Raw genomic sequence first — 27,939 nt, 5'->3', positions numbered from 1 at the left:
GTGACAGCACAATGCTGTACCAGCCTTCATACTCTTTCACATCTGGATTGTTGTAATGCCCTGCTGTCGGGCCTCCCAAATGTCACACAGGCACCCCTAAAGGGCATCATACAAGCTACAGGGCGTCCTATCTAGGCCAGAAGAAATATGATCACATCACCCCCATCCCGAAGAAACTCCACAGGCTCTTCTTGCCAGTGTACAACATCTTCAAAGCCAGATATATAATTTACAAAGCCATCCCAACCAAAACCCCTGCAGACAAGTTCACTACCTCTGGTGTCTCTAGGCACGCCTGCAGCCAGGACATCATTAGACTGGAGACTAAAAAGAGTTAAAAGAGAAAACAAAGCAACAAGCCCTTCCAGTATGCAACCAGGATCTGTAATAACTTTACCATATCCAACAGGCCTGCCCCAGCCCTGCTCCAGTTTAGGAAATAGTTTAAAATGCAACTTTCTAAAGAACAATACATCTCCAATGGGTGGTGGTATGACATTGAGGGAAGCCCCGCATACACCTCTAAGAAAATGGTCACTACAGGGCAACTCAATCCATAATTTGCTTTATGGGGGTGATAACGGAGACTAGATTCGTGGTCCAGACATAGAGAGCCACTCTGTGATGTATTGAGTGGGATAACAAACTGATGGAGCAGACTCCACTGTGGGTGGGCATCGTACTGAGACATGTTGCTCAGTTGCGGGATTTCAGAAATGGGATGCAGTAGGCATCTCCACACAAGGTGGCTTGATGGAGGGCAAGCCACTTTAATCCTAACAAACCCTACAGAAGGAATTTGATCTACATCACACCCAGTTCTATTGCTACCTACAACTTAGGCCTGCCCTAAAACTCTATATCTTGGACTTAGAGGATCTTCCAGAACTTAACCCCTTAGAGGCAAAGTTCCTTGAAGGAGACCACAAGGTGACAAAGGTTTACTGCTCACTAATCCATAACACAGCTGACTTTTGAGGCTCTCCGCTGTGCCTGGTGGTGGGACCTGGGCTCTATTGCTGACGAGGAGTGGGTTGCTGCTATGGCATCTCCACGACACTCGGTGATTGTGGCTAGGGTTCCCCTCGTGCAGATGAAATAACTTTATAAGGTATACTTTAGAGACACCAACTGTAGAAGATGGATGCAGTTCTCTCATCCTCCGTCCCTCCTATCTGGGCCTCTGTACTCTTCTGCTGGGAATAGCACCCCCAGAAACCTTAGATTTCAGGGCGCCTTCGCGACCGCCGAACCCAGCTCTTCTAACTCTGGTAGTAATTAATTTCCAAGATTGCAGTCAATTGGCATTTGGGAACTTACTATAAGCTTCTTCTGGGTCACTTCCCCACCCCATTCCAGGGACATCAGAGCCATAGGAGAGAAGAAGTCCTGCCCATGGGGCCTTAGTTGCCCTACACACCTGTCTGAAGTATTGCTCTGGGGAAACCAGTATTTACACCACCATGGTCTGATGGGCGCTGGTATCCCTCAGGGCAGTGGTTCCCAATCTGTGTGCCGCGGCTCCCCAGTGCACCATCAAAACTAGCCAGGGGCACCACACACAGTATGGGAACCACTGGACTTTATTTTGCATGCCTCTGCTGTGACTGTCTCAGCATATGCTCACACTAACAGGGAATTATATTGAAGTGCTGCCTGCAGTCTTCACTGAGCAGACTAGGTGTTGCTGTAGTTGGCTTGCCATTTCTGTGTGTTTTGGTTGGGGACGCTCTGGCCACTACTGCACTCGCTGACATTTGCAATAGAAGTGATCACTGGATAATGCAGACTGCAAAAAAAGAGTGTTGAACAGCTACAATGCCTGCATTTTGAAAGGTTTGAAATGCTGTTTTGTGTTATTCTTGAGTTTAACAAAGTGAGCCTCATCCACCAGTGACACATTAGAACCGGCATTTTTTCATGCATTTGCTGCAGTATAGTTTGGAACTATAGCATGCCTTAAGTTATCTCATTAATGCCTTAAACTATTTGGCAGTTTTAATGTGAAAGGAAACGCCAGTTTTGTCCCCTTTTCTCAATACCAGCTCTTTGTTCACGTTTGAAGATTAACGTCATCTGCATTTATTTTAAACATGACATTTGTGTAGTCTACAATGACCAGTCATTTCAGTTCCAGAACACTTTTTAAAGTGCTTTAGTTTTATAGTTTAGTACTTTAAGTATATACTGATAAGGGAAAAATAACAGCTTTAGGTGATTTTCCTGATATTTATGCCAGCTGGAGCATTAAAATACTTGTGCCGGTACAACAAATGTCTAGATGACAACCCTAGCAGTGTACTGTGAGCAAGCTTACTAAAAAAACATCACTCCCAGCAGGAACTTCAAAATAAATTCTAATCCATCAATTAGGTGTGATTCACTGGCATTTCAAAAGTCCCTTTAATATGTTTCTATGTTTAAAAGTGCATAATATTTCTGCTAAGTGTGCATTAAACAGGATTTGTTATGATCTGACTCAGAGAGCACATGGGGTCAGAGTAAGACAATGGTTGATGGTGTTTCATTTTATAGCTTGTGTTGTGGCCAGCAGAGCTAGTCCTGTAAAACTCTAGACATTAAACATTAGTGCAAAACATGTTTTTATTCTGCTCATGTCACCTCACTGGTGTGAGTATGCACATAAACGCGCTTCAGGCGAAAGAGTCACAATTTTTAAAGCCCAAAATTATGTAAGAACTATAAAAACATGACACCTGCCCCATTTTACTAGGGTTACCGTCAGTCAATCATGCTCCTTAACTAAACAGCCCTATGCATGCTGTAATTAAACAACTGATCTATTTTTATTTTATTACAATTATATCTATAATTAAAATACCTTCATCGGCTTCATCCTAATTATTTTTAGGAAGACAAATGGAAGTACTCCCTAGGCCGGGCTTACATCCCCCCACCAACCAAAAAATAAAACTTAACATAATGGGGAGCTGCAGCCAACAGCTAAAAGGCCAAGGGAGCCGTGGGTCAAAAATGTTTGGGAACCGCTGCCTTAGGGCAGTGACAGTTATCTGACTGTGACCTGATGGAAGTGGCAACTGCCACCCTCAAGGATCACAAGTTTATCCTTGGACTTCAACTCCCAGCTAAGTAACACCAGAGCATGTTCTACCCTCTGCTGCTCTGGAATACCACCCCCTTAAGGCCACACTGGCCACCCCCATGGACCTCCCATTAGTGAATGGTCTCTTGGAACAGACCAGGTCCCCTTGCTTGTGCCCCAACTGGAAGCAGCCAAAGCAATGGGGTTGGAAATGGGGTGTCCTGGGCCACCGCCCACAAGAACCTCGGATCCTATTTTTAGAAGAGGCATGGGAACACCTTCCCCCCTCACACTATTTTGGAATCTCTCTGGGTCACTCAGGTCTTCCCCCTCAATCTGCTGGGGTTAGGAGGCAGAATCACCCTCCTCACCCTTCCCAGGTCCATCTTGCAGATACTGGTGCTGAGCCAGAGGTCTGCTTCCTTGGCAAGCAAGGGGTGAGTAAGCTTGCTATCTATTAGGTGTTGACGTTCTGGAAAACAACTGCTGAACATGTGCTCAATTGTGAACAGACTGTACAGCTCACTTTAATTACTCACATTAGTAGCATTTACGCAACCGTCCAGTGCCTTACAGGAGTAATCTGTGAAATCCACACAGGACTGGTGAGACAGTTTCTGGCTGCCACTGAACTTCAACCTATACTTCTCAGGGGTGAGACCACACTTTCTGAAAAGGGTTCTTTAATGACTGGATACTCACCTTTCCCTTGAACCAACAAGGAGTCCCACCCCTCAGTTGGTATATGCCTCCAGAGGCTGGCTCCCAAATCCTCTTCAGGGATCCTAAGCATCTCTAGAGCTATTGTCTATGCCACAAACCACTGGTCCATGTCATCCTCAACTTCAAAGGTAGGCACCAGGTCCTTGGGTATGTGGACCCATCTGTCTCCACTGGACAAAGTGTGGTCACGGCCACCATTATTACTGCACTCTGTGAGCTTCTGAATTCTCAAGCCCAGTACCTTTGAACTAACTTCATGAGCCAAAAGCTTATTTTCCTCCAGAGCTAGCTTCCTGTCCTCCTGGGCCCTTTCCTGTGTGATCTCTGCCTCAACCCTTGTCAGTTTTGCAGCCAATTCCAGTTGCCCAGCTGTAGCTTGAACTCCCTTTCAGCTTTCCTGTCCTCCAGGGGACAGAAGGTGGGAGGTTACACTTCTTTCTGCTCTAGGAAGGGGGCCTCACACCTGTAGGTCTCCCCTTCTTCTCTGGTTCTGGAGCCAGGGACAGAAGGTTCTTCTCTCCTTGTAGATCTAGAGCTGCCACCAAGATGTCCTCCTCTTCCTCCTCCATTTCTTCATCATCATCCAAGGCTTGAGGGCTATCTCGTACTCAAACCTTAGAGAGGCCATAGCTAGCTTCAGCCCCTTCTTCCTGTAAAACTTTTTCAGTTCTGCCATACTGCATTCATTGCTGAGATCCCATCTTTGCAGGCAAGAGGAAAAGCTGGACAAAATGTGAGTCAGGAATTCAATTTGGAGGAAATAAGGAAAATAGCCTTTCGAGGACAGCATGAAAAAAAGTTGAATCTGATTTAAATTTATTATATGGAATTTTCAGTTCTGCACAAAATCACTGAATGGCACTCCACAAACAAGTACTGGATACCACGCTGCCACCCACATACGAAACTGGATTATTGACTGAGGGGTGGGGAGTGGAAGCCCCACTCAAGCAACAACAACAATCCTTGTCAGGGTGAACCACAAAAGTCGCTAAATTAACCTGAGCTTAAACCTCTGGTAATTTGGCACAAAAGCAGTCAGGCTTTACTTAGGGGCAAATTGTAAAGTATTTATGCAGTACACCAACAGTAACCAATCGACAACACAAGAAAAAACACAATCCAATTTAGAAACAATACAGTCAATTTTAATAAAAATAAAATGATACCAAAACAACAAAAACTCAATCAGTAGAACTGGATATATTTAATATTAAAGTTTTAAGGAAATATAGTGCCTGAAAGCACATAGTGTCACCTGGTTGTTCTAGACTGGGGGGGAAGTCACAAGTTTAGGCCAAGAGCAATCAGTGCTTAAGTGGTCACACAGAGAATACATTTTTTATATTATAGAGTGTGTAAAGGAAGAAAAAAACTTTTCCAGTCTTCAAGCACTCCCCCAACTGAGAAAGACCCTCCTAAATAGCTGACTCAACCAGACATGAGGTTTTTATTTTGTTTTTCAGGACTTCAGGGCGCTGCTTTTCTTGGATTTTTTTACTCATTTCCGTTCACATTTTTACAGGGAGTTATCAACTTACTACAGGGCCGAGTTACACAGGTCCTACTCAAGGTTTACAATAGTGTATAATCGCATTCTCTTTCCGGTGTTGGATCACTAAAATATTTGCCACCAGCTGATGAAACTTTTATTTTTGTATAAATTTCCCCCATCATTTATAGATTACACTGATCCTTCAGAGTGATATTTGATTGATCCTTTGTAGTGTTGCAAGTAAATTTCCCTTCAGGTTTCTTGCCAAAATCGCTCCTTACAATTTACTAGTTCTAGTGCCTACTTTTTCCTTTTTTCAAAAGTTATAACCTTGCTCAATTAATTTTCCCTGTCCTGGTGATGACCCGCCTATTTTGCTGGTTTGAAACGCCATCACCGCTTTCGACAACTGGAATGTATTTATACCACTGAAGACTGAATTACTGCATTTGTTGAAGAAATGTTAGTGTTATTTTCCATTGTCGCCTTATCCTTCCTTTACACGCTGCATGCTATAAAAAATTGTACTCAATAACTGATCACTTAATCACCAAGGACTTTTTCACTGTAATTTTATGCTTTGTCCATTTCCTGATGAGTAATGCCAATATAACATGCTCTGTTGAAAACTAACAAGTCAAGGGGGCGTGGCCTGACCCGTGATGAAGTAAGAAGCTGGTCCTACACGCTCTGGTCCCCCGTGGCCGATCTGACCCCATCCAAAGCACCAGGACCAGCCAACCCAGTACGATGGCAGTGCAGGGGTGACACTGAAGCACCCTGACTCACTGTGAAGCAGAGGAACCATTCCGTTCCTGCCTAAGCGCAACAATGCTGGTGGGTGGGCCCACTCGCTCACGCCTGCTATCTTGTGAACTAGGACCCACTCTATGACCACACCGGCAGCCCTGCAGAGACCTGCACCTCTCCTGGTCAGAGAGGGGCAGTGAACAGCCATATCGGAAAAATCAGCCGTGCAGGTGCCCTTAGCCCGTAGGGCTGCTGTGTGGGAGTAGACTGCAGCACCAACCTACTTCCGCCACATGAGCCTGACAGGTGTCGCGACGGGGGCCCCATTGGTCCGCTGCCTTTCCGGCCCTCAGTGGGACCCGCCCCGGGAGAAGATATTGGAAACTGCGTGATGCTCCAGCATACATGCACTTCACTAAACTACGCACAGAGACGGGAGGCTGGGCAATATCCGAGCGCAATTAACAGAGGGAATTTTTTAACTATTATCAAACTCTCTCCGATCATGAAATGGCTCTGCACACACTAATTCAAGAATATCTAGATGCCTGTAAATGGGAGCTACTACAAGCCCAATATATAGAGGCAGTAGATGCACCAATCACAATGGAGGAGCTTCTAAAGCTCTCTGAACCATGCAGTTGGGCAAGTCACCCTGGCCGATGGCATCCTGGTTAGCTTCTGTAGACTGTTCCTCCCGGAATTGGGTAGCCACACTTATCCAATTGTTTTACATACAAGTCTGGCCACACTGCATCTATGCCAACCGTGGAAATGACTTTCATCCAGATACCAGGTAAGGACCCTACGCTCTGCTCTTCCTATCGCCCCATTGCACTCTTAAATACCAATGCTAAACTCTACACCACGTTATTAAGCACCAGGCTTGATATATATCTCAGTATCTTATTGACCCAGACCAGGTGGGCTTCATTCTTAACAACAGAGAGTGGACAATGTGCTCCGGGTGGCTCACTTGATAGAAAAAGTACACCAACACCATATTCCGGTCTGCCTCCTATCTCGTGATGTGAAGAAGGCCTTCGATCAGGTGAACTGGGACTTCCTGCGGGCAGTATTGATCAAGATCAGGTTGGGTCCCATTATGTGCTCCAGAATCATGACCTCCTACATTGCTCCGGTGGCAACCATCTGAGTCAATGGTGTCCTCACCCAAACCATCGTTATTCAGTGAGGGACGAGACAGGGTTGTCCCTTATAACCTCTACCTTTTGCCCTCGTGGTTGAACCCTTGGCCATTACCATCTGGCACTCTAGCAGCATTGAGGGCATTCCCTTTGAGGGAGACAATACATAAGATCTACCTGTTTGCAGATGACTTCCTTTTAACCCTATTGCACCCGCCCAAGTCCCTACCAGCAGTGGTATCTACCCTAAAGGACTTTGAGGCACTTTCTGGCTTTATAGTCAACATGGCCAAGTCCAACATACTCAACCAGCAGCAGACGTACCACAACTGCAAGTACTGGCACCATTTCAGTTGTGCTTCGACAAGGTTAAATACCTGGGCCTATACCTTACGCCGTCCATCAACACCTGGACAAAAGCAAATTGAACCCCTTTCCGTCGTGCTATTGTAGAAGATCTCCATAGGTGGAAATCCTTTCCCATCTTGTGTCTGGGACGGATAAATGTGGTTAAAACAAATATCCTACTACATGTGTTTTATCTGTTCCAAACCCTCCCCACCACAAGTCCACAAGAGAAAATTATGTAGCTTCAGCGCAACATACAAGCGATGGGGCAGGAAGAATCCCAGGGTCTCCAATACACTCCTGATGCAACCTCGAGACAGGGGAGGGTTGGCCTGTTCCATTCTTTTAGAGTATTATTGGTCAGAGCACCTGCCATTTATATCGGTCTGGGTAGCGCGGGAGAGCGAGACCCACTGGTTCCATATGGACAGAGCAGCAGATTGCAGACTTTATGGGACCTGGCAAGGCTGCCTGAACGCGCTTGTCTGCGCAGTGCCGACCTTGCGACCCCCTACCAGAACTGTGCTGGAAATCTGAGATAAATTAGCACTAAGGAAGAGATTGACTACATATCCCTCACCCGATACCCCTATTGCACGCAATCCGACCTTTCCACCAGCACTGTCTCCTAACGTTTCTGGTGAGTGGACCAACAGAGACTGTAGGACACTCTCAGATCTATTTGTATGGACAGACTTCAAACCTTTTGACCAATGCAAGACAGACTATAATTTGCCTGACACTGTCAAACTACAGTATATACAATTGAAACACCGGGCTGTACACCCATAAGTATATCCTACGGTTATCCGACCCTACAGCCTATTTGAAAAACTGGTTAGAGCCTACAATGGCGTGCGAAGATTGATCTCTAATACATAGAGTACGCTTCAACATTCTGCACCCGTAATGACACACCCATAACAAACCCGCTGGTCCACGGCTAACACGGAAGAGGTCACATCTGCACAATGATATACTCTATGGCATGACATTAAAAAAAACGTACTGCAGTCTTACTCTTAGGGAGACGGCATACACATTGATGCTCCACTGGTATCGTACACCTGCACGCCTGTCCACCATATATGCTGGATCCCCCAACCTGTTCTGGTGTTATCAGAATAATGGAGGAGACTTTGAACACATTGGTGGTCCTATACCCCTATTTCCACTTTTTGGAAAGAGGTTCTTACATCAAAGACACTGTAGGATACTCCCTTCCTGCTACACATCCCGTAGTAATTTTGGGAATATGGCCCCTGACTTTAGCAGCCATGACCCAAGCGGATTAGACCCTATCAGCTATATGCTATATGGAGCCAGACAACTGCATTGTCCTGGAAGCAAACAACCCTGTCCTCTAAGGTGCAGTGGATGTCATGACTATGGTAATTGCTCGCCATGAAACAGCTCTCGCACAACTGGCCTGGAACCGTTAAGTTCCAGCTAATTTGGCGCCACCTGATACAATACTTATTCCAAATCGAATTTGCCTCCGTCACATCTCCGTGTCTTAAAGCATTCCACTTATTTCCTTAATAGAACGTACTTATTATGGCTTGCCGGGCACTCACTGCCCTCCATTCAATGTCTGAGCAGGCTGCACACATGTTCCTACAGCACCCTTTCCGTCCATATTGCACAGTCCCCTCGTTGAACCCTGGCATTCCCTTCCGTCCAGTTTAGGTATTCTGGTAGCTTATAGGATTCGTGGGTAATCACCGTACATGCACCGTGGAGGAGCAGGTGCGCCTTGGGGGAACCTAGCGACATGCATCGACCTGTATTTTTGATAGGTTGTTTTGATAATGTTGTTTTAATTCTTGCCGTGTCTCTTGACTGGGTATGGAATAAGGATATGGGTGATGAGTTGCATCTGTTATTGGAAGCCTTTACTGTATACTGCTGCTGATATTTCTGTGCAACGGTATAATGTTGGCTTCCCGGATGTACATCTATGTCTATACCCTTTGTTTAATAAGACTTGTCATGCTATGTTTTTGTTTAACTCTTTCAATAAAAAAGAATTCAAGCAAAAAAAAAAATGTTTACAAGACATTTTCTTGCCTTGTCTATCTCAGAATTATGACTGTTTAACTCTTGTTCATTAAGTGATAGTTTGACTAGTGATGTTATTACATTAACCCACTTGGAACTTGTATAACTTTCTAACGGACGCATTTTCTGGATTGTGACTTAAAATTCAACCCCACCATTAAAGAGGATTTTAAAATACAATTCATTTGAGTATAAACAGTATATTTCTGTCTGCTCCCAATCCAAAATTAACACTTATTTAATCTAATAAGGTAACTCGGTGTCAGTCAATGGGAAAGATGTAAAACCTAAGTACACATTCTCTACTTATTTAAATACAATGCATCCTGCCTAGGCATCTGTAAGGCCTACCTTAAGGATGATCTATAGGTATTGAAAAGGAACATTTGATGTGGCTTGAAACATCAAGGGTCAACTCTAACAGTGCTCCAGATCCCTCCGTCATCCGATCCAATCCTCCAGGCATCCGTATGCCCGCAAACATGTAGATTACCTCAGCCGGTGCCCTCAACCTGTTCTGCCTGGAGCCCATTTCTGGAAAGATGCCGGGAATCCAATTCTCTGTACTACTTTGGGCTCCCCTCCGCTCAGCATTGCGGCCTGTGTGGGACTGGCGCAGTCTCCCTTGGCAGATCTGTGAGAAACGCTACCCTGATGTGACCAGCGGCTTGCTGAGGCCCTGTGCCTTTATCTGCCTGGGGGTTCCTTTGCCTGTGGACCCAGTCTGGGGGTTTGCGGGCTCTGGCCCCACACGCCAGGGAACAGGCCTTTACGACTTGCCAGTCTCTGTGGGAGTGCTGCCAGCCCAATGATGTGGGCCTCCCTGCCCTTGGGCTGTTGTGAGCCTCTCCTCCCCTGCAGGATCTGGTGAGTGGGGCTGTGACGTAGAGGCATGGCATTGGTGGATTAGGAGGGCCGTCCTGCCTGAGCTCGTGCGACATCAGATAGGCAGACGGGACTGTCTGCATGTTGCTGCCTGGCACTGCTAGACCCCGCCTGCCGCCCAGCCCCTTGATTGCCCGGGTTGCCTGCTGATAGCTGCCCTGGGGGGGGGGGGGTGAATGGGGTGGACAGGAGGGGTGAGAGATCCTCCCCAGGTGCTTCTACTCTCATCCTGGGGCCCCTTAGCTGTCCTTAAAATTGGAGCTCCACTTAATTCCATTGCTGGGGTGCCACTACAATGTCCTAGCACCCCTCCTATTTACTGCTGCCTCTGGGTGGAGCTGCTGATGCCTGGGAGTTGGCCCTGGGCCTGCTGAGGGAGACCGGTGCAGTGTTTTGAGGGTTTGGTGCCGTCCCATGGACCAGTGAACTGGCTACGATGGTGACAGACATCCTGCGTTTGTGACGGGCCTCAGGCCCGTGGAGGACGGTTGTTTGGAGGGGCCTCTTGTGGCTGCTGGGTCCTCTGCGGGCTCCTTGTTGGCCCTCCCTTCTGCAACAACACTGCCAGAGCTAGTCACCTTGTGGATGGCGCCTCGTGGCCGCTTGCCACATCGTTGCCACTACTGCACACCAGTGGCCTGCTTTTTTTGCACCCCCACAACCAGGAGGATGATACATGCCCTGTCTCTGCCTTTCCAGTGGACGAGATGCTTGCTCTTTGCCCAATGACTCAGCTGGAATCACGTGTGCCCTGGCCTCTGGGCTGGGCCTAAGAACTTCTTGGTGGGGCTGTTCCCTGTGGGTGAGCTTCGATCTAGGTTGATGTGGTCTGGCCACCATGGTGTTGCCTACTGTCCTGCTTTGCACCCAGCGAGCGTATACACGAACACTCACCAACTGCGACAATTACAGTCTCCTGCACAAAAGTAGGGAGTGGAGCTGCCGGCCTCTAAAGAACCCCGCTCGCCCCCCTCGTGATGGCCCGGCTGGACATCTCAGGGTTACTGGGCTGTGCTCCTTCCTTTGAGCCCTGCTGCTTGTGCGGCCATGATTTGGGCAACTGGGCTAGGATCCCTCGGAGGACCTGCCATACCCCTGGCTGATCTCACCAACATGGGCAAAGTTCGGCCTGCCCGCCCTGTGGCCTCTATGTACTCGCATGGTCCAATATACAACTGGACATGACCAGGCAGAGGGGAAGCAGCCAGGAGAAGCTGCAGTATTCTGGGGGTGATTTGGCCACAATCCTTCAAGCCATCAAGACCTCCCAGACAGCCACTGAAACCAAAATTGGACAGGTGCCAGAGGATGCTGCTCTTTTGGGCCAAGACCTGCACAATGCCATGACCAGGATCACCAAGGCTGAAGCATGCCTCTCCACAGTGGAAGATAGTTTCACCAATTTGAAAGCTCAGGTTTCTGGCCTTTTCGCACACACAGCAGAGCTCCATCACTGCCCAGAGGATGCAGAAAATAGTTCTTGGCGAAACAACTTTCACTTTGTTGGATAACAAAGGGCGTTCAGCCCCTGCGGAATTCCTCAAACCTGGATCATGTCATGGATGCTGTTGGACCAGCTGCCCCCCTGGTTTGCGATAGAGCCAGTTCATAGGCCCTTGAGTCCTAAGCTCCCCCAGGTGTACAGCACAGACCCATGATTGCCTGAATCCTTAATTTCAAAGACAGGGAATGCAATCTTGAGGGTGGCCTGCTTTTGTGCGAAAGGTATGTGCAGCAAAGCAAACGTGCTCCTTTTTCCTGATTACACCAAGGAGGTACAACAGCAGTGCCGCTTGTACACAGCTGTCAAGCAGAAGCTGCAGGTGCTTAGCCTCTCCTACGTACTCTACTTCCCAACCAAATTTCAAGTTGTCCAAGCTAACAGGTCACACTTCTTTGAAACTCCGGAATCCGCTTGGACGTGGCTCACTGAAGAGCACCCTCTCCGTGGGTCGAGCAGGCCCCCCTTCTTGGGGAGACGGGCTCTCTAAATCGGCCTGGACAGCCGCAGATCCTAAGCTGAAAAGGAGCTGCACTCGCTCACGGAGCGGATGTAGCAAAAAAAAAGGTACAAATCAACGTATCCGTCCCCCCATTTGCACAACCTATTGCCATCCCTGGTGCATGCCTCCCTGTCCACCGCCGCAATGGACAAGCAGCCGAGTCAGGATGCCCTCCTTCCAGCGACCTCCATACACTGATCTATCACAAAGTCCTCAGATATAGCTCTCAAGTTTCCAAGCTTATTGACTTCAAACAGTACAGTTTTCCTCTAAGTGTTGAATGTGTCATTCCTGATGGCTGCAAGTTATCCTATATTAAGGAGGGGTCCACCACTCCACTCCCAGCTTCAAGTTGTGTTTGGTTTTGGTTACTGAGATATGGATGAATGATGCTTCTGGGGTGGAAGTTTGGAGTAGGGGTTGCTCGGGGGTTGGGTTTAGGCAACGTTATGTTTTCAGGGAGAATTTCGTTTGGTTTATGTACCAGTTTGTTCTTTGCAGCACTCAGATACACTCCGCTGCGGCAATCCATGCAGTACAATCTAGTCACAAGGTCACCCAACATGCACAATGGGCACACTCTCTGGCTGATTGACTCCACCTAGCCATGTGCCTTTCGCTCCCTCTGCCCTAGCGTTACATCTTTCCTTAGACATGGCATCTTTGCAAGCAGTGTCCTGGAACAGACTGCTGGACTGAGTGAAGCACACTGTGGTGTTGAGGTATGGACACCGCTTCCTCCCTGATGACTTGATGCTGAGATGGAGCTCTGATGGAATCAGTGACATGTCAGGGTTACGACAGAGTCTTCCACTCTGGCTTTGTCCGAGGCTCCAGAGGGTAGGCGATTTATTGCATTGCGCCTTTTCTATGGTAGTTAACCAAGAAATTAGACCCACAGGGTAGATGTATCGCTCTCACCGGAATGGTAGAATGGCAAACCATGAACCTTGTGTGTATCTATGCACCTCCTGCGGCTCTTGAGGCACTCATTCGTGATCTCTCTGAGATCCTCCTGGCCCTTCCCCACAGGTTGACGATGGTTAGAGACGCACTTCCTACTCATGATCGGGATGCCACAGGTCCCCCTTCCACATTGCGCCGAACTGGTGCTTGTCATCTATCAGACTGGACTGCAACGCTGGGTCTCTGTGATGTGTGGGGGGTATGGAATCCAAGACAGCAGCAATACACCCACACCTCGACCGCACCACACTCATTCCCGCATTGACCTTGTCTTCATGCCTGACCCAGGCAGTCGGGCGGTGTCACACATTCAGATCCTTCCACGGGGTATATCAGACCACGATCCTTTTCTCTTCCACCTCAGCTCTTCCAAGAACAACTTGATACCCATATGGTGTCTTAACGCATGGTATCTGAAAGACGAGTCATACACCCAGGCTCATTGGAACAAGTGGAAAGCTTATTTCCAAATCAACGCATGCTCAGTCAACTCAGTTGGTACTCGCCAGTAAAGCAACCATTAGAGGGTACGCCAGGGGTCATATTCAAGTGATAGAGCGAGCTCAGTCCCAGCATATCTCCCACCTGGAGGCCCAGGCTGGGTGGGCCTACTACGCAAAGAGATTTGTGTCCAGTTCCTAAAGGCTGCAAAACATTTGTGGTATGCCTTGACTAAAAGGGTTTATGGTTGGGGGATAAAAATGGGAAACTACTGCATTGGATGGCCTCCTGCCCACAGATGAACAGAATCGTTCCAGAAATCACTGATGAGCTTGGTCATACCCACTGAGCCCAGCACAAACATCTGCTAACTACTACGGCTGCCTATATGTGTTGCCCTCTCGGGCAGACCCCAAACAGACCCCTACTTACTCAATGATGTACCTCTTATTTGTCTGTCCCACCCCGAGGCTCAGATGATGGACGAGCCCAGCTGAAGAAATTGGGGCTGTAACCTCTGCAGTGGCTCTTGAAAGACCCCTAGGCCTGAAAGGTTGCCTCCAGAATACTACAGTCTTTTGGGAGACACTGACTCCCCGGTCTTTAGCCCTCTATCTTAAAGGGGTCCTCTGCACACTCATATATTCAGCCCAGTGTGGCTTCATGCCAGCCCGCAGTAAGCGACACTGCCTCAGGCAGCTACATCTGGCCTTGGACCACCATCATCTGCCTCCCCTCAATCTTGCCCCTCATCGATTCTGAGAAGGATTTTGACATGGTGGATTGGGGCCTACTTAGGGCGGGGTACTGTTAAGAACTGGATTCAGGCCCTGTCTCTGTAGGTTAGTCTGGGCACTTTATACCAACCCCTCTTCACGGGTCCAGGTGAACGGTGTGGTCTTTGATGTCTTCCCCATTGGGCGCGGGACCCGACAGAGATGTCCCCTGTCTCCCCTCCTCTGTGTGTTGGTGACTGAACCATTGACGTGCCTTAGGCAGTGTAATGCTCAGGCCTGCGGCTGGTGCTGGGGTGAGAGGCATGAGGATTGTATTGCACTTTATGCAGATGATGTCCTCCTTTACTCGGCGGACCCCACAGTGAGTGTGCCCTGTTGCCTTTGACTCCTCCAGATTTTTGGGGAGACCTCCGGTCTCAATGTCAACCTGGCTAAGTTGGTCTTGGTGCCTCTGACTCAGGATCAGGCTCTGGATTGTATCGATGGGCAGCACGAAATACCAGTTTGGTGTCACTGCTTTCATTACCTGGGGATCTGGGTGGCACTCTGCCCTGAACTCACCAGGTTCCTCAACCTTGAGTCCCTGATGTGGCAGGCCAAGGAGCAACTCAATAAATAGCAGTCCCTTCTGCTGAATGTGATGGGCAAGATCGCCCTAAACAAAATTATGATTTTGCTTAGGTCCCGCTATACCTTCCAGAATCGGTTGATACTCCTACCTCAGAGCTGGTTCCAAAGCAGTGGACAGAGTGGCATCCTCACTTCTATGGCATAACTCCAGGACTCACCTGGCTCTTGCCTATTGCCAGCAAGCCCCATGCAATGGAGGCTTGGGAATATCCAACCTGTCCCTTTATTACCTTGCCTCCCAACTTTTGGTAGTCAATGATTAGTTTACCAGGAGATGGTCTCACCCTGCCTACCGGTTAGAACTGACACTCCTGGGGTTTCTTCAGATTATGTCCATTCTCTACAGATCCCAGTTCCCCGCACCAACCCAGTAGTAACCAAAACAGTTTTCGTTGCCTGGAGGGCTGCACTTCAACACACAAATTGGGATGTGAAGCTCAAGCACCAACCCCACTTCGACATGGCACTTGGTTGCATGAAGTTGCGACGTTGAAGGGATTTGGAAAGTGGGATCTCATTGGCATAACACAAATGGGCAGCGTTGGGTCTGGGACCCACATGTGCTCCTTTCAGGAACTGAAGGATGCGTACGCATTCAACTCCTCTCAATTTTACAAATAGCTACAATTGAGACATGCGCTTTGTGTTCATGTTCCACCCAAAGCCCCTCTTACTGAGTTCAGTTCAATGGAGGCCAAGCTCCTTATGGGCGCTTTAGGTAAGGGAGGTATTTCTCAAATCTATCGCACACTAATTATCAATGCCCCAGGTACACTAGATTACCTCAGGATCCGATGGGAGGGTTGGCTAGGACTCTCTAAAGATTCCGACTGGCAGGTTGCAGTGACCACACCGAGGGTTATCACGATCGTCTCCAGACTGCCCCTGATACAGACTTATTACCTCTATTGTGCCTATCTTACACCAGCCAGGCTAGAAGGTACAGGCCACGTTTCCGAGCCTACCTGTCCCTGTTGTGCATATGTCCCTGTTGACTTCTACCAAATGGTGTGGCTATGCCCGAAAATTCAGAAATTCTGGAAGGCTGTGGTGGGGCAATTGACGGATGTGTTGGGTTGGGAGATGAACCTTTCGCCACATAAGCTATTGCTTGGGGTCACGTAGGGCTCTGGGGGCTTGAGGGCAGACCAGGTGCTTCTGGGTACAGTAAATATGGTGGCTAAACACAACAGCAGCCCACCGTAAAAGACCCTCCCTCCTACTCTGACTCAATGTTGATGGAGGTGGACTGGTGTGTGCAGCAAGGAGAAGTGCATATGTAGCCAGGGGCTGCCCCATGAAACATGGCAGTAAATGGGGAAAATCTTTGGGACAGCTGGACTGAGACTCACGTCTTACTGTATTTACGTTTATCTCCCTCCTTCGATAGGTAGTCAAATGAGGTCCTCTTTGTTCATGATGAGAGTTGTTGCTGTGGAACTATCAAGAGTATCTTACTGTGCAAAAAAATAAATCAATAAAATCGGTTATTCCCAAAAAAAATTAAAAAATAAAAATTAAACTGCACTACAGGCTGCTTCAGAGAGTTGTTTCAGAATGCTATTGTAGAGAATTGCACAAGGGATGCTTCATTCCAACCCTGTAGCTTTTCATTTACTGGCCCCTGGGTGTATGTATATATAGCATCATTTGCTAAGTACTTACAAGTAAATTAAGGCCCTCATTATGAACACGGCGGTCCGTTCTGTGCCGCCGGTAAAGACCGCCAACAGAGGAGTGGGCCGGACCGCCAAATAATGAACCAAACGAAAGACAGGCATCCCGAAAATCACCCACCGCCAGCAGAGGAGTGCCGACGACAGCAGAGTCCGCCCACAGGCCGACGGAAAGGCCCAACTCGCCCATTAAATAATGAACCACCAGTCCGCCGCCAGTTCCGGGATGGGAACCACCGCCAACGCAAAGCCAGGTGGAAATGGACTAAATATAAGGAAACACCCACCGGAGGCCCATACAATGCACCGAAGCAGACATAGATAGAGAGCTGCAGATCATGCCAGCCCTGCTCCTTGCCATATCCCTCCACGACCGAGACCGCTGACGAAGACGACGACGGTATGTACCGCAACCTACGAAACAAGGGAGGAAAGGGCACAGTCACATACCCACCCACTACACCCACCCTGCAACACCCCACCAACCCTTCACAGCAGCACAAGTCATACACCCCAAAGCAAGAGGTACTTATCCGACACAAGGCAAATCCAACTTAACCACAGTACCTACAAATGCCCCACACCCATAAACAATGAAACGAAAGACCAGGGTTCAACAGTGTGCTGCCAAAACACAGGCCACACAGAAATCTTTAATGAAAGCTCACAGAGCTAAATAGTCCAAACAGGGCCAATGGCCAGTCCGTCCGGCTACAATTGCCATTGGCCACAACGGACCCAACCTGACTCACACAAGTGCACAATACTCCACCTAATGGGGCAACAAAGGGGCATCCAGGCACCTCACGGGGGTAGGGGGGTGGGTATTTGCGACGGGGGTGGCCCTTAGACTTTCCTTTGGAAGGTGGAGGGAGTGGGCTTGTCCTTTGAACGAGGGGGGTGTTTTGAGCGGGTGGAGACAGATTGACTAGGCTCAGCCTGGGCTTTTTTCTTCTCTGGGGAAGGGGCACAGGAATGTAAAGGGCGGACAGGGGTGGGCTGTGAAGTGGAAGGAGTGGAAAGGGCAAGGAGGTGAGCACACTTGGGGACAAGACAGGGTGGGCCAGTGGGCTGGAAGAGGTCAGCACGGGAGAGGAAAGGTTTCTTCGAAGCAATTGGGGTGGTCCTAGATGAGGGCGTGGGAGTGGAGGGAGAGGCAGTGGATGTATGTGGTGTAGGGGTGCGTGTAGTGGGTGCAGGTGACTGGAGAGTATGCTGTGGTGTGGTGGATGTATGATGGGTGGGTGTCTTGGTGCGTTTATGTGTTTTTGGAGGAGGGGGGGGTGGACACAGTGGGAGAAGACAGGCAGCTAGTGTGGATGTATGTTGTGTGGGTGTCTGCAAGTCTGGTGAGTGTGCTGCATGTGTCAACTACAGTAGTTGTGGTGAGTGCAGATGGGGTGCATGGTGGATGTCTGCTATTGTGGTGAGTGCAGTAAGAGGAGCAGCAACAGTGACTGAAGGTGCAGTGCATGAGGGTGTGGATGTAGAGGGGACAGACAGGGAGGCGGAAGGGGTGGGCACACTGGGGGAAGTGGATGTTGTGTGTGCATGTGTCTGTTGGCTGTGTGAATGCTTGTGGTGGGAGGTGTGGTGCTTGTGTTTAGAAGTGTGCTTCTTGTGTGTTGATGTGCTTGACTGTGTGTCTGAATGTGTGCCTTGAACAAGTGAAGGGAGTGGGGTGCTGGGAGGGGTAGAGGAGGTTGGAGGGGGGACGGAATGGCCAGGGAAACTGTCTGCCGTCCAAGAGGAGGCCAGAGCCTGAAAAGATCTCTGTAGGGCAGACACGGCACCGTGAATGCCAATCAGATAGGCATTTGTCTGCTGCACCTCTGATGCTAGCCCCTGGATGGCATTGACAATGGTTGTCTGCACTACAGAGATGGTTCTTAGGAGGTAAATAGCCTCCTCCGTGAGGGCAGCAGGGCTGACTGGGGCAGGGGAAGAGGTTCCTGGGGCGAAGGAGACGCCCACCTTTCTGGGTGAGCGGGCACGGGCAACTCTGTGGGGAGCAGAAGGGAGGGCAGTGATGGAATGAGTGGTGGCGGAAGATGTCACTGTAGTGGTGTGGCCACTAGGATCTGCCACCGCTTGGGAGACCCCATCGGAGGAGGTCTCGGAGTCACTACCTCCTGTGGTAGTTGCCTCCCCCTTGGAACTCCCCTCGTCCTAGCACCCACTGGTCCCCTGGGCGTCAGATGTCTCTGCCTCCGAGGATCCGTGGGTCGCTGCTTCCCCACTAGCCAGTGCCTCAGCTCCCTCGCCAGATGTTGCTGCTGTACCAAACCAACACAAGAGAACAGGGATGGGGAGACAAAACAGGAGAGACAATTGTAAATAGCTGAACGGAGGTACATAATGGTCAGACATACACCCACCCAGGAGACACACCTAACAGGCAGCACCGTCCACTATGCCCATGGCTATGCCCCTGACTACTGACCAGAATACTGCTCTACACCCATCCCCTTGGCTACCTAAGGAGGCGACCTGGCAAAGACACCCCTACACCCTTTGGGGACCATAAAGTAGATGGACACCAGTCAGAGTCCCTGCCTCTAAGCAGCGTGAACCCTAATGCACACACAGACATCCTTCCAGACTGAAGTTTGAGAAATGAGTACTCACCCCCTTGTGACTGCTGTGCAGCCTTCAAGCGCCCATCCAGGTCTGGGTATGCCACCACCAGGATACGTCGCATGAGGGGGGTCAGTGCCCGCCGTGCACCCCTTCCACATTGGGAGGACTTCCCCAGCTGGGCTTCACAGATCTTACGTGCCCAGCGCCGCAGGACCTCCCACCTCTTTCTGCAGTGGGTGATCCGCCGGTTGTAGACCCCCAGGGTCCGCACCTCCTTGGCGATGGCATGCCAAAGTGCCCTCTTCTGGTGGGCACTGACCTAATAAGGTGGCACAGATATGGAACACAGAGGTCAGGCACTTGCAAGATAGGTATAGCTGGCTAATTGTCCACTATGGGACGGACAATACTCTTAGACTTACAGGCCATACGCACGCATGCACCACAGCCCATGCAGGCTCAGAGGTGCACACATATGTCCCTTCAACACCATCCATTACACCCAAACAGTGCCCCTCAAACCCAGACTCACCTGTACCTCTGGCCGTCTGTACAGTTTTGCATACAGGGGCAGGACCCCGTCCACTAGCCTCTCCAGTTCCTCCTGGGTGAAGGCCAGGGCCCTTTCCCCTGCAACACGAGCCACATCCATTGCCAGAGGCAGGCCACAGCAGTACACACATTGGAGTACCTGTGCGCACGAGATAAGGGAGTCAAGTGAATAATCGATGATGAAATCGTGTACGTTCCGCGGCGGTGTGCACTATCACTGCCGGCGGTGATCATGATACGCCAGGATTCCCCATTGGCATCCATGTTAACCAATGATGGTGCGAACGGCGGTAAACACCGCCTTACGCTGTGACATCAACCACTAGCGGTATGAAGTCACTTCCGCAACGAAAGGCCTGGATTACAGTGGGCAGACATTTTGGCAGTAACTACGCATCTATAAATAAAACTTTGCACAATGCAGGCCCTACTAGCCACATGAAGCACCTAAGCATGTGTCCATTCCGTAATATACCACACATGAAATACTCTGTTCCCTCATTGTAATGAAGATGTAGATCTGTCAGGAAGCAGTTAATGTTGAGTCACTACAATGAACTATGCAGTGCACAAATGATGAAATGTGTGCCTATGTATGTGTCTTCATCACACCTTTTTGAAACCCCTCGTAGATACCGACCCTTGTGGCGAGGAAGGGCACCATGGGTGTACAGACCACTTGTGAATATGAGGACCATGGTGGAGTGTCAGATCATAATGAATTACAGATTCACACGTGCAACAATTCAGGAACTTTGTGCTCGGGAAATTGTAAGCAGCATGCCATCCCTACTGAAGTGCAGGTGCTCTCCCCACTCCATTTCCTGGCCACAGGCTCATTTCAAGTGACAGTGGGCATGGGTGCTGGATTTTCACAGCCAATGTTCAGCATGGTACTGACAAGATTTCTGAATGCATTTGTACGACACCTGCAGTCCTATGTGAGGTTTCCCCAAAGTACAGACCTCCCTGCAATCAAGTCGTAATTCTATGCCTTTGCCAACATACCCTATGTTATAGGTGCCATCAATGGCACCCACATACCGATCATCCCTTCAAGAGTGAATGATCAGGTGTACAGAAACAGAAAGAAATTTCACTCCATGAACATCCAATTGGTATGTACTGCAGACCAGTACATCTCACATGTGAATGCCATGTTCCCAGGTTCAGTCCATGATTCCTTTGTGTTGAGGAACAGTAGTGTGCCACACAGGCTGGAGCAACTCCAAGAGGACAGAGAGTGGATCATAGGTAAGTGTGCCTGTCACTATCTGACACATAGCAGACAGCTAGGCTGTCTGACTAAGGGGCATAACAATGACGACTCTCTATTGCACCTTTTTCTACGTGATTCTGGCTATCCAAACTTGCGTTGGCTCCTGACACCAGTGAGGAATCCCAGGACGGATGCAGAGAGGAATTACAATGAGGCCCATGGACGTACTAGGAGGGCGATAGAACAAACTTTAGGTTTCCTGAAGGCTAGATTTCGTTGTCTACATATCTCTGGGGGTTCCCTGGCCTATGGGCCTGAAAAAGTGTGTAGAATAGTGGTGGCCTGCTGCATGCTGCACAACGTGGCAATGAGACATTCTATCCCCCTCTTTGAGGTGGAGGGTGCTGTATGTCCTGACCAGCTACCTCAGAGAGGGGATGAGAGTGATGGTGATGATGAGGAAGGAGAAGATGTCAACTCCAGGGCCCAACTGATACAACTCTACTTCCAGTAACTGTGGGGGACTTGGGCCTGTGATGGCAAGTCGTAAGGGGTGGGTGTCCTCAAGACCAACATGGTGTCAGCCTTGTTGGTAGTATTGATGGGTCCATCTTTTCTTACATTAGTTCATATTGCCTCTTAGCAATGTGTGGCGGCTGATTGATTGGGATGGTTGCTGTGCAGATTGTTGCTGAGTTATTTCTTGAAGGGGGCCTTGTTCTTTGCTGGGGTTCCAGTGCCATTTCTTGGCCTGAGGTTTCATTTGGGCGCCTGCTGTTGATCTTCAAGGGATGACATGGTAGGCCCTTGGGTTTCCTGTGAGGGTAGTTCCGGGGATGTTTCTGCTGATGGCGTAATCTCATGGTGGGTGTCCGGTGCTGTTGTGGGGGGCTCTTGTCCTGTGTGGGTGTCAGACTGGTTTTGGACCAGCTGCAGCAGTGCTCCTGCTATGGTGGCCATTGTGGCGTTGTGCTGTTTCCACTGCTCCATGGCCTGTTTGTGGTGTTCCTGCTGCATCCTCTGACTGTGCTCCAGGGTGGACACAATCTGTGCCAACCTGTCATGGGTATGCTGGTAGGCCCCCAATACCTCTGATATCACGTCCTGGGCTGCTGCATCCATCCTGTAGCTTCCCCCCGGCCCACTGACACCCTTGCACTTGCCCTGGCCCCTTGTGTCTGTATCTCCCGCACAGGTCTGGCAGTACCACTTGTACTGGGCCCTCGTCTTCCTGCATGTTGGGAGTGGGAGACTGTGGCCTCTGTACCTGTGTTCCACCAGTCTGTGGCCTGGATACACTGGTGTGGGGACGCTTGCGCTGGGCTGCTGGTCTTGACTGGGTGGTAGGGGTGACAGTGGTTTCCTGGGTGCGGCTGCTGCATGGTGAGAGTCCAGGACTGTGTGAGGGGCCTGCCTGCTCATAAGTGTCCAGGGATCCTTCACCAGTGTCCTGTGAGGTGCCTCTGTCTCCCTGGGGGCACTGGCACTCCGTGTCCCATCCATTAGGGTTGCATGGGTGGTGGTGCCTGTTGGGGGACATAGACATGTCTGTTACAGCTGAATGAACGTTTGAGGTGAACAGGACTGAGATATTTTGTGCTGGGGTTACTTTCAGTGGCCTTACAGGGTGCCTTTGTGAGGTTGACACTGCATTTAGCGTCGACTGTGGGGTTGCATTGTGGTGGGGGGTGTCATTCCATTGTGGGTACTTGTAGGAATAGGTGACTGTGCACAGGGGGAGGGATGTGGGCCTGTTACTGGGTCTGTGGTCATGCGGGGGGGATTTAGTGGCTGATGCCTGGGTGGGGTGTTGGGCCTGGTGGGTGTGGGTGGGGTGGGGTGGTGCATGCATTTCAGGTATGATGCATATGGGGTATATGTTGATGACTTAACCAAGTCCATTCCTCCAGTGAGGCCAGTGAGTCCCTCAGGGTGCAGGATGGCCATTACCTTTTCCTCCCACTCTGTGTATTCTGGTGGTGGTCCTTCCCCAGTCTTCTGCACAGCGATGTGGTGCCTTGATGCCATGCCCCTGACCTTTCCCCGCAGGTCGTTCCATCTCTTTCGGATGTCGTCCCTGGTGCGTGGATGGTGTCCTACTGCATTGACCCTGTTCACAATGGTCTGCCATAGCTCCATCTTCCTTGCGATGGGTGTGTGCTGCACCTCAGCCCCGAATATTTGTGGCTCCACCTTCAGGATCTCGTCCACCATGGTCCTTAACTCCCTTTCAGTGAAGCGTGGATGTTTGGGGGGTGACATGGTGAGTGTGGTGAATGGTGTCTGGGCTGGGAACGCGGTGAGGGTGCTCTTCTGTGGGTCGGTGTGCATCTCCTGTATGCTGGCGTTAGATGTCTGCCTCTGGTGCTCTCCGTCTTCTTGGCCTGGTTTCGTTGCAAAGGATTGTGGGGTATGTCTGGGTGTGTTTTATGGGGTTATGGATGTGTGTCAGGTGTGTGGGTTACACGCTTATCCAATGTATGCACTTCTTGCTGTTAAGTCAACTTGCCGCCTGTGGCGGTCGTAGCCGCCAATGGTCGTTCGGCCTCCACTGTCCACCAAGGTGATTTGTGCATCATTATTTGGAGGGCGGGATGTGGGTGTGCTTCACGGGGTGGGAAGTTCTGGGATTCCTGCCGACAGGGTCATGGCGGGGAGTGGTGATCTGGTGATTTTTGGCGGGGTTGGGATTTTCGTTCATTATATGGCGGGTTTCCATTCACCGCCACCACTCCCTTTCAGTGAAGCGTGGATGTTTGGGGGGTGACATGGTGAGTGTGGTGAATGTTGTTGGGGATGGGAACGCAGTGAGGGTGCTCTTCTGTGGGTCAGTGTGAGTCTCCTCTTTGCTGGTGTTCGATGTCTCCCTCTGGTGCTCTCCGTCTTCTTGGCCTGGTTTTGTTGCAAAGGATTGTGGGGTATGTCTGTGGGTGTTTTTACGGGGTTATGGATGTGTGTCAAGTGTGTGGGTTACACGCTTATCCAATGTGTGCACTTCTTGCTGTTAAGTCAACTTGCCGCCTGTGTCAGTCATAGCTGCCAATGGTCGTTCGGCCTCCACTGTCCACCAAGGTGATTTGTGCATCATTATTTGGAGGGCGGGATGTGGGTGTGCTTGGCGGGGTGGAGAGGTCTGGGAATCCCTCCAATAGGGTCATGGCGGGCAGTGGTGATCTGGTGATTTTTGGCAGGGTTGGGATTTTCGTTCATTATATGGCGGGTTTCTGTTGTTCAGCAAACATATTTTTTTAACTCTGACATCAGTCAGTGAAATATAATATAGGTAGTCATTGTATTTTTCCTCCAGTTTTTCATTTATTATATTAGATGAATTTCTTTTCACACAGCCAAAAGGTGTGATCCTTCTGGTATTACTGGGCACTCTCATTAACCCTATAAGTGCGGGTGTCGGACACTGGCCGACGCCCACTCTCCCTCCCTGGTGCGGGTCACGACCAGTGGCCGACACCAGGGAGGGGGTTGAAAATCCGATGTTTTTATTTTTATTTTTTCCCCGTTGGAGACGCGGAACAACTTCCGCGTCTCCATCCCGCCCCCCTCTCACCCCTTTGTGACACCCATCACATTTTTTCTTCAACGGAGCAAAAGCGGATCAGGTAAGAGTCCTATTCTACTCCAGTGGAGAAAAAAAGGCCAAAACGGCCTCCCCAGATGTCAGGGAGGCATCCATGGAAAGGGGAGACTCTCCCCTTTCCATTGATGCCTCCCTGGCACTGTTTCCTGGCCATGGATCGCAGCGCGGCTGCGATCGATGGCCAGGAAACGCCCCTAGACACAAGGGATCTTTTTTGGGGGGGGGTCGGCCCCCTTGTATTTTTTTAACGTTACTGTTTTGGGGGGGGGGGGTGTCCCAGATTTAAAAATAAATAAATAAAAACAATAAAAAACAAAATGGCAGGGTCGGCCGTCCGAACACAGGCCGACCCCTGGGGGTAAAAAAAAAAAAAAACTAGTTTTCCCTGTGGGGGCCCGATCCGATCCCCCCCCCCCCCCAGGAACTCTACATTGTATTAAAATAAAAATAATTGAAATTGTTGGTGGTCAACCCTTAGGGTGACCATCTATGGGGCATTTTTTTATACATGAGTGCTTTGCCAAGGGAAAGCACACATGTATGAAAAAAAAGTTATGTAAAGTTAGTGTCTTGCTTTCTCTCTCTCTCTCTATATATATACACACACATATATATATATATATATTTTTTTTTCAGCTCTAGCATTGTAGCGCGCATGTGCTGCTCTTCTGTCGTGTTGGTGTGTATCTGGGCTTTTAACAACGCCCATCACTACCACTCGTTCGTGGGCTTGCCCTTCAAAAATCCTTTGATTACATTGGTAATTGGTTTACCTTTGTCCCTCCTTGGGGAGGTTTTGTTACCGCCTTGGCCATCGCCCCTGGGTACATGGCTAATTGCACTTTTGCCATTAAGTTTAACTGCGAGCTAACTTCTTTTCCTTTTGTGTATCTCTTCACCTGATGCTCATGGCGGCCGTGGCGCTGTGAATCGGTTCCCGTATGTGAAAGTGTTTAACTTTAAATTTTCAATTTATGTGGCAATAAAAGTCGGGTTAGGAGTTTATAACGCTAATAGCTCTAACTCGAGCAGATGCGAGACCCATTGCATTGAAATGCTTGTTTTTCTTTTGTGTGTTGTTTTCTGGGAGCCACAATTGGCCCCCCAGGGAAACCACACATATACATAAAAGTTATATATGTATGTATATATAATGCCGAACAATTTCACCGCACTCCACGAGGACCGTGATCAAGACTCCTTGGTGAGTCGAAACGCGTTGGTGGTTGTTGACTGCAATAAAATACACGTTTATTTGTACCTCGTGGAGTGCAGTGCAATTTTTTGGCATTACATAATTTCGAGATTGGTCTTCTCTGTCACTGGCCACCTGCAGTGGAGTGCGCCGCCCAACAACCCTTCGACCACTTTGTTTCTAAACATATATATATATATATATATATATATATATATATTATATATATATGCAACACAAATTGGTTAAAAGATTGTTGCCCAGCGCACTCCAATGCCGGTGCTCGGTGATGGAGGAGAGCAACCTCGAAAATATTTTGTGAACAAGAATCTCACCGCACTCCACGAGGTTCAAATTGACATGTTTTATTGCAAGTATAAAAAATGAAACAAAAGAGGGACTCATTTACCGTGATCAAGACTCCTTGAGAGTCGAAAGGCGTAGGTGCTGTTGCTTGCAATAAAACATGCCAATTTGAACCTCGTGGAGTGCGGTGAGATTCTTGTTCACTATATATATATATATATATATATATATATATATATATATATATATATACACACACACATTTACATGCATGTATGTCTTTTCAGTAGTGACAGTTGCCATAAAGTAGTGCAGATGGTTTACTGTCCTGCTGCAAAGGATATACATTTATATGTATTTAGCTGAGTGGATTAGTAAAGGCAAGCGTTACCTGCGCTTTAAAACAAATGTTATGCCAGGGGGACTATGGAGGTATGAGTGGCACTTTTGCTGGGTGGTAGTGAGGGAATTAGAAGAGGAGGTACTGGGAGGCAGAGCACCAAATATGACTGTTGCACTGGGTGCCACCAGCGCTGAAGGCTGTGATGATGGGTATGTGGTAAGGTGAAGTAATACATTCTTTTTATTGTTTTTTTTCAGTGTTTTCAGAGAATCTGCAGAATTGGAGAAGAAGCGAAGGTAAGGTGACAACATTTCCTATTGTACACAACAAACATACCCACGAGCAATTTTGTGACTATCCGCCTTCTACGTAGGCTAGTAATTTAGAGGGACAGTTTAGCCAGTAGCAGAGATGGCGTCTCGTTGGATGACTGCTAATCAAGCCCTAACTCGGGTTATGGAGGACAGTTCTGATGTAAGCTCAGAGACTGAGACAGCAGATACTGAGACAGCATCTGAGGGAGAGCACAATGGGGCAGAATCAGGGATTGATTTTTCAGTCGGCGGAGTCCCATCCGACGACACCTCTTCCAGTGAGTCTGAAGGAGACAATGACGACAGCTGTGCTGTCCCTTCACAAGCACATTCTGTGCAGCGGGACCACATTGGGTTAGCCGAACCCACAGAGCACGTGCTTGCGGCCGCAAGCACAGAGAGAATGCTCTCTTGGCAGCCCTCCTGTTTAGTTCAGCCCCAAATTCCACCTTTTATTGGTGACGCTGGATGTAAAGTCGATACAGCTAACTTTTTGCCAGTCGACTACATCCATCTATTTTTGGATGTTGACTTCCGTCAGAAAATTGTGCAGCAAACAAATTTGCGTGCAGACCAATTTCTGAGGGAGCGTGGAAGCACTCTAGGGCCCCGTTCTAGGGCACGCCAGTGGACTCCCACTTCGCTGGCGGAGTTGAAGATATTTTTGGGCCTTACGCTCAAAATGGGGTTAGTGCAGAAAACCACCTTGCAGTCCTACTGGACAACTTGCACGGTTTGGGTAACTCCCATCTTCGCACCATACATGAGTAGAGATCGTTTTTTGCTACTGCAGCGCTTGCTGCATTTCAATGACAATTCTGCTGCATTGCCCCGGGACCATACAGACCATGACAGGTTGTTCAAAATTCGGCCTGTTGTGGAACATTTGTCTGCCAGGTTTCCAGAGA

The 27,939-nt window shown here is 49.1% G+C and overlaps 1 protein-coding gene across 1 annotated transcript in view; it reads right to left on the bottom strand.

Moving 5' to 3' along the window:
• Nucleotides 1-27,939, bottom strand: part of PHLPP2 (PH domain and leucine rich repeat protein phosphatase 2) — a 624,424-nt gene that overhangs the window by 307,411 nt on the left and 289,074 nt on the right. The gene's annotated exons all lie outside the window — the stretch shown is intronic.

Source organism: Pleurodeles waltl, chromosome 12 (genome assembly GCF_031143425.1).
Source record: "Pleurodeles waltl isolate 20211129_DDA chromosome 12, aPleWal1.hap1.20221129, whole genome shotgun sequence".
In the NCBI taxonomy this organism is placed as follows: domain Eukaryota; kingdom Metazoa; phylum Chordata; class Amphibia; order Caudata; family Salamandridae; genus Pleurodeles; species Pleurodeles waltl.
The sequence above is the reverse complement of the archived record's forward strand: the minus strand, read 5'-3'. Positions and strand labels throughout refer to the sequence as shown.